Genomic DNA, 8,021 nt, shown 5'->3' on the forward strand with positions numbered 1-8,021 from the left:
ATCCTTGAAAAGATCGAGGTAAACAATTTACCATAAAATTACATTAAAAACAGAAAAAACAAATTATGATCCTGTATATAAGGGAAGCAAACTAAACTTGGGTTCAGATGTGGGAGAGAAAGTCAGAAAACACTAAACAAGGATATATTGGAAAGTTGACCAATACAGTACTCGTATACTACATATTATCTAAGTTCCTCATAATGATCTATCTTGAAAAGGCATACATGTGGCTAAATCTAGTTATCGACTTTATGTATGTATGAGCATAAAGTAAATAATACAAGCTTTGTTAACGGGATTCGGTTTTTCCTACATTTTCATAACCTAGTCCAAAACAAATTCACTATAACAAGATAGTAATTACGACTGCATATGATACGGGCACTACTATGCCTATCATTCTTTTCTAGATGAATAAACCATCAAAATATCTCTATATCTTATTGATGGGGCAACACCACACATCTTGTGTGCATCTCTTGAGAATACCTTGAAGCGCGCAAGTCTTCATGAAGCGCCCTCTTAGTATTTATATCTATTCTCAACCCCTAAGGTTGGCAACTTTCCTATTATACAACAAATAGGAATTGGGAGATTAACAATTGCACAATCCATATGATTGACAATTTTCCTATTATACAACAAATAGGAATTTCCTATTCTACAACAAATAGGAAAGTTTCTCTCCATGATCCCATCTTGAATCTTCCATTCAAGATGTTCATCCAGCTCAACAACCGCCACTTGGCTTGTCCAAGTCGGCCTTAAGCTTCTGTACTCAAACTCTTCCATTCAGCTTCTTGTACTACTTCCTGTATTAACGTCGGACTAGTACAAGAACTGCTTCAGACGTTTGATACATCCTCAGATATATCTAACTGCAAGGTTCTTGATTCAATACCTTATCTTTTCTGCTTTGTGTTAATCACTGTGTCAGCACGATCACCAAGTACTGCTTAAGCTCTGCTCTACTTAATCATTGTGTCTGCTCTACTTTATCCCCTGTGTTAGTTTTGTCAACTCTCTTTTTCTGAACTATTGCACCACCACTATGGCATCTATAATATATCTCTGTATCTATGTCTCATCCATTACAGCCACTTAGTAAAGATTTCACCACATGTTCTAAACCTTATAAAACTTCATTCAACACAACATGTTCATTCTCTCCCTTGGTGATTGAGTTTTATAATCCATGCACCTATTAGAACTAGTCTGCTCTGCATCTTCAATCTCTCCTCAATCTCTCCCTAGATGATTGACTTTTCAATTCCATGCATCATATAAAACCACTCATCATAATATCTTCAATCTCTCCCTTGATGACTGCATTTTAGAATCCAAGCACACACTCAATGCTTCGTGTTACATCATGTAATAGTCTTGTATGATCAAACATCTTCATTCTCCCCCTTTTTAACTTAATTTGATACTCAAGCACATCCTTTAATCACTAGTAGAACTCCCCCATAATCTTTGCTCTTAGTTCACATCAGACTTTACATTCTCTTCTGCCCCAGCTTGAGTGCAAACTAAGATAAAAACAAACAACATATCATATTCACTCCCATCTGGACTACCTTAGCTCTGCAACTATCCTCTGTTTTAATGATATTTGTGAGCTGATCGTTACATCTTATATCCAAACCAACAACTCTGTTTTTCTCCCCCTTGCTTGAGTGCATCAATGTGTTCGAAACTCCAAACAAATGATATTTGGTTTTGACATCTTGAGAGTTTCTGAGTTTTAAGCTTGACCTTTGTCTATGAATTCTCTGACTTTAACAACTTCATGGTGATTTCCACAAGCTTATAATTGTATCTTCAAAATCTTCAAACATTCAATTTAGAGAATAACACTATTCCTCACCTATGACAAGAGCCATCTTTTCTCAAACAAATCATCTTAATAGCAACCACCACAAAATTGTATTGCCTTTGTACTTCAAATTAATCAGCATCTCCCCCAAAACCTGCAGAAAATATGCTTCATGGAATCCTTTTACTTTACCCAAAAAGTGAGTCAGATCCTTTACCAAAAAACACAACTGAAATTTGTGTTTTTCAGAAGCATCATCAGGAATTAATCCACTCTTTGTCTCCAACTGCAGCTTGTGCCAATATTCACACCACCAAATGAAGGCTTCACACATTCTCTGATTTGACACTTAGAAACATAACCTTCTTCTTGACAGTCCATAAGCTTCATTCCACTTGGTATTCATACCCACCTTTTAAAACTAAAAGTCATAATCTTCAAAGACTGAAGATCCCTGAAACTTCTTTCACATTCACCATACAAAACTTTGCAAAGAAAAACACAATTATAGAAGTCTTCGAATTAACTTCTTTGAACCGCCATTCTTTGACTATGTTTACAAACTCCACATACAATATCAGAAACTAGCTCCACACTTCTAGAATGTCTATGCAAAATTTTCTTTCATTCTGAGTTCATTTGATCGCTCATTTGATGTCTCCACAGAAACTGGTCAAATCTGAAACTTCTAATAGACTGATTCCGGAACAGACTGAAGATCCTTGAATAAAATGCAATTCAACCGTCAAAACTTCAATCCAACCGTTGAATCTCAAGTCCGTACTATCACAAAGCTCCTCACAAAATTTCAGCTTGATCAGATTACTAGACATCCATCAAACGTTGTCTTCAAACAAACATCACGAAACTGTTTTCTTCTTTCTTCTCTAATCTGGGTTGATGATGCAGTTCATATCTCCTCTTCTCTTTCTTCTCCCACATTGCTGCAGCTCTCTCTTTTTATCTCTTCAATCACACAACCTTCCTTATGATCTTTGTTAATAACATATACATTTTTACATGACCAATCGAGATCATCTCTAAAAATATGATCTGCAGACTAGCCTTCAAGAATTTATTCCACAACTTCTTGTCTTGAAGCAACTAATATTCTGCCTGGGAGACATTCTCTAAGAGACCAGTAATCTTCGTAACCTTAATCCCGTAATTTGCAACAGAAACTCCGACATTTGCAGTTAACCTTTTAGAACTGAAGTCATATGCTTGTAATTATCCAATCTACAGCTTGTGGTAACTCAGAAACGACATCACCAGTCACTTGTAGTATGCAGAGTCTCGATTTTTCATTCTCACAAAACTTTTCTCTAACAAGCCCCTGACCAGAACATCCAAATATATTTATGTCGATTTTATTTACTTCCATACCATACCACTTCGATTATGAATCTGGAGAGCCACTATAGCAACACAAGATAACTCCACAAGACTACATATCACCTTTTCCAGCCATAGAACCTTTTATTCGCTAAAACCTCTAGAGCAACATATATCGAAGAACCACAAAAAAAACATGAGAGAGTCCATTTTAAGGAAAACCTTATCTTATTCTTCGGGCTTGCAGGAACGCCATAGAATTGTACTGAAACTTTTTATCATCTGTCTTGATGCAGTCTTGACGCAGACCATAAACGGAGCAGCAAAACAACCCAGAAAATTATCAAACTTGGTGAAAACATCCAAACCAGTCATATGAAGTCACAGGAAGAAACAGATCACGATTTGGGTTTTCGGTTAGCGAGTTATGATCAAATTCGTAAGACAGCTCCGAAACAAAACAGACCTGCGAGTAGCCAACTTTGAGAGCGATTTACCATCAAACCACAAGGAATCAGAAGGTGATCTTTATATCCATGGAAAGATCTTGCTTTAAAGTTTCTAAAACATCTTTCAAAACTTGAATCCGAGGTCTGTAGCCAAGGAAACTGATCTCAGAAAGTAGCAACCCGATATAGAAACTGTTTTTGAAACATGAAATTTTCTCTCTTTTTAACATTCTTCAGTTTCTTCACAACTACCAATGATATCCTTAAGACTATATTCTATAGGCTGTCTTTCTCAATGTCATGAACCATTGTTACCCATATCAAGAACAAAAACTCCCTTTCCCTTTGCTTTGAACAAGAATACGAACAAGCTCTTTATTTTCTTCTCACGAAGCTCTTTCTATGAAGCTCAACTTTCTTCTCCATCCTGGACAAAAGAGAGCACTCTAAGCTTTCCACTTGAATATTCTTCCTCAAAAATAAACCAACTGAAATCTCCGCAACAAGAAACACAAGTTACTCTTCTTTTCCTATTATTCTTAGATCTGAACCCCTGTATTTTCTAAAGCTTCTTTCATGATAATAGAACCACCTTTCTTAAGAGTTTGATGCAATTTTCAACGTCATCTCTGCAGCTCTGCTGAAATCTCCATCATGATGAATGGACGATTGAACCTTCTTTGCGTACTCAGAACCAAAATTGTTCTTGTGCTAACAATTTTCACTTTTGACCTAGCAGCTTTTTCAATTCGAAACCTAATCTGTAAGGAAAAATCTCAATTTGACAACCGAAACAGTCAATACTTTTGATTTCATAAGCTCTTGTGCACAACTTCTCTTCTTTGTGAGCAATCAGTCAATCACGATTCACAAACATACGTTCTCTAGTGACGTCTTTATCCAATACTCTTTCGAATCAGAAACCAAACCATGCTTAGTTACTATTGTAATTTGTAATCAACCCAACGAAAATTTGCCCAGCTTCTAATCTCAAAGCTTAACCAAGTTTTGGAACAGACCCATCACACAGCTTCAACACGAGACCGACAAAGCTCATCTCTTCACCAAGACTAGATTCGCCTCTTTCATCTGACATAGATACTGACCTTCCTAGCTCCTCCTTAGTTTCAAATTTGTACCCAATAATTCCACTAAGGCTTGAGACGGATTCCCGAATTGCTTACTCTATTTCACGAGCAAATTTTCACCTCACAAAATAAAACCTATTCACGTTCTATGCTTGTGCTTCAAAATCGACATCTTGCTTCTTCCTTCAGGGTTTGTGAATTCTTTGAGAGTTAAGACCTTATCCTTATCTTCGTGTCACTAGAATCAGTTGTAACTCCAGCTATTGTTAGTTGCATCAAAGCATATATATCCCATGGTCAAATTAAAAATCAAATCTGAATCAAGCACCCTCTGACTGTATGAGCTTCTCTATTCAACTTCTGATTTCTTCCTCTAACTCATGATGAAATCTTGCTTTACAATTCTGATTGACCACTATTTATCCGGTCCGGTGACATCACTTTGCAAACCCAAGATATATGTCGAAGCTTTGTTCCCAATTGATTCCGATTCTTGGGCTTTGAAACAAACACCAACCAAAAAGATTTCTTTTTCTAACATCTGACATCTCTCGTACTGGAGCTTCTTCACGCATCTTGCTTCATACTTAACGCCTTCGTTCCTCTCTCGTGGTAGCAAGATCGTGCTGTCAATGTTAGTCCCTTGTTTTTAAAAAAAAAATTCACACATGACTTAAATATCACGATTCATAAAACCATACGAAATCCTCTTCATTCAAACTCCTCCTTCTTTTGACTGCAAAAGAAGCGATGATTCTCAATCTTCTTTTGAACTTGATATTTCGTCAACTTTCATCATAGCCCTAAGACACAGTATCTCTCTTTTGCTTCGTTTCTTCAAATTTCACAAAGCATACGCATAAACACGATCTCACTTCTCATTCTTCTTGTCTAGCCACAAATCCAGAATCACACCCAAAACAAGAACATATCTCTATCGAGCACCGCTCTGATACCAATTGAAAACGCATACTTGTGGCTAAATCTAGTTCCAATCGACTTTCTGTATGTATGAGCATAAAGTAAATAACGCAAGCGTTGTTAACGGGGTTCGGTTTTTTCTTACATCCCCGGACCTAGTCCAGAACAAATTCACTAGAACAAGATAGTAATTACAATTGCATATGATACGAGCACTACTATGCCTATCATTCTTTTCTAGATGAATAAACCATCAAAAGATCTCTCTATCTTATTGATGGGGCAACACCACACATCTTGTGTGCATCTCTTGGGAATACCTTGAAGCGCGCAAGTCTTCATGAAGCGCCCTCTTGGTATTTATATCTATTGCCCAACCCCTAAGGTTGGCAAATTTCCTATTATACAATAAATAGGAATTGGGAGATTAACAATTGCACAATCCATATGATTGACAATNAGTATTTATATCTATTCTCAACCCCTAAGGTTGGCAACTTTCCTATTATACAACAAATAGGAATTGGGAGATTAACAATTGCACAATCCATATGATTGACAATTTTCCTATTATACAACAAATAGGAATTTCCTATTCTACAACAAATAGGAAAGTTTCTCTCCATGATCCCATCTTGAATCTTCCATTCAAGATGTTCATCCAGCTCAACAACCGCCACTTGGCTTGTCCAAGTCGGCCTTAAGCTTCTGTACTCAAACTCTTCCATTCAGCTTCTTGTACTACTTCCTGTATTAACGTCGGACTAGTACAAGAACTGCTTCAGACGTTTGATACATCCTCAGATATATCTAACTGCAAGGTTCTTGATTCAATACCTTATCTTTTCTGCTTTGTGTTAATCACTGTGTCAGCACGATCACCAAGTACTGCTTAAGCTCTGCTCTACTTAATCATTGTGTCTGCTCTACTTTATCCCCTGTGTTAGTTTTGTCAACTCTCTTTTTCTGAACTATTGCACCACCACTATGGCATCTATAATATATCTCTGTATCTATGTCTCATCCATTACAGCCACTTAGTAAAGATTTCACCACATGTTCTAAACCTTATAAAACTTCATTCAACACAACATGTTCATTCTCTCCCTTGGTGATTGAGTTTTATAATCCATGCACCTATTAGAACTAGTCTGCTCTGCATCTTCAATCTCTCCTCAATCTCTCCCTAGATGATTGACTTTTCAATTCCATGCATCATATAAAACCACTCATCATAATATCTTCAATCTCTCCCTTGATGACTGCATTTTAGAATCCAAGCACACACTCAATGCTTCGTGTTACNATCTCTCGTGACAAAAACTTCGATGATAGTTCATATCAATGCGTCTTTGACATTTGGTTCCAAGAAGCATATCATACTATCGATCATCCACTAGCAAGAAGATCCACCATAACCTCATATGTTGGATCTGAACTATTCCAAGTTCCACCATCTATTTGACATTTTATTTTATGAATGTTTCTCTTTCTCACCAGGATGGCATTTACTACTCGATCTGGGTTTTTAACTTCCTTCCAAGCCAATATTCGTCTAAGCTCACCCTAATTTTTTATTCTCGTTCCGGTGGTTTCGCATTTATAATGTGGCTATATATAGGTTTTGGGGTTTATCTTCTAACTATTTTATGTTTAATCCAATATTTATTATTTTTGTTTCACTGTGATGTTTATAGTTGATTCTTATATAAGAACAATACTGTATATGGAGTTTTCTAAATTTATGTACGCCTTAGTTCAGTAAGTTTCCTCTTACAGTATATCGGAATCGGATATGAGTCTATGTCATCAACTTTGTTTTTGGCGTTCATCGATAAAGTTTTCTTAGTGAATTAATATGAAAACTAACACCAAAAAAAATGAACCTGCTTCGATATGCATTTTCAAGTAATATATGCGTATGCTTCATCTTAAGTATATATGTATGTGTCAATGCTTATGCTTCATATATAGCTTAAATATTAAAGTATATATGTTTAATAGTTTTCAAAAAATATATATATTCTTCACATTGATTATATAGTAACTAAACTAGCTAGTAAAAACAAGATAAATTATCCCCCAAAAAAAAAAAAAAGAGACTAAATATATCTTCTTAAACCCAGCAAAAATTATAAACTAGAGTTTTTATTCTTTCTCACCTATTATTACAAGAATAACCCCNTTCTCCCCCTTGCTTGAGTGCATCAATGTGTTCGAAACTCCAAACAAATGATATTTGGTTTTGACATCTTGAGAGTTTCTGAGTTTTAAGCTTGACCTTTGTCTATGAATTCTCTGACTTTAACAACTTCATGGTGATTTCCACAAGCTTATAATTGTATCTTCAAAATCTTCAAACATTCAATTTAGAGAATAACACTATTCCTCACCTATGACAAGAGC

This window comes from Camelina sativa, chromosome 14 (genome assembly GCF_000633955.1).
Source record: "Camelina sativa cultivar DH55 chromosome 14, Cs, whole genome shotgun sequence".
Taxonomy (NCBI): Eukaryota; Viridiplantae; Streptophyta; class Magnoliopsida; order Brassicales; family Brassicaceae; genus Camelina; species Camelina sativa.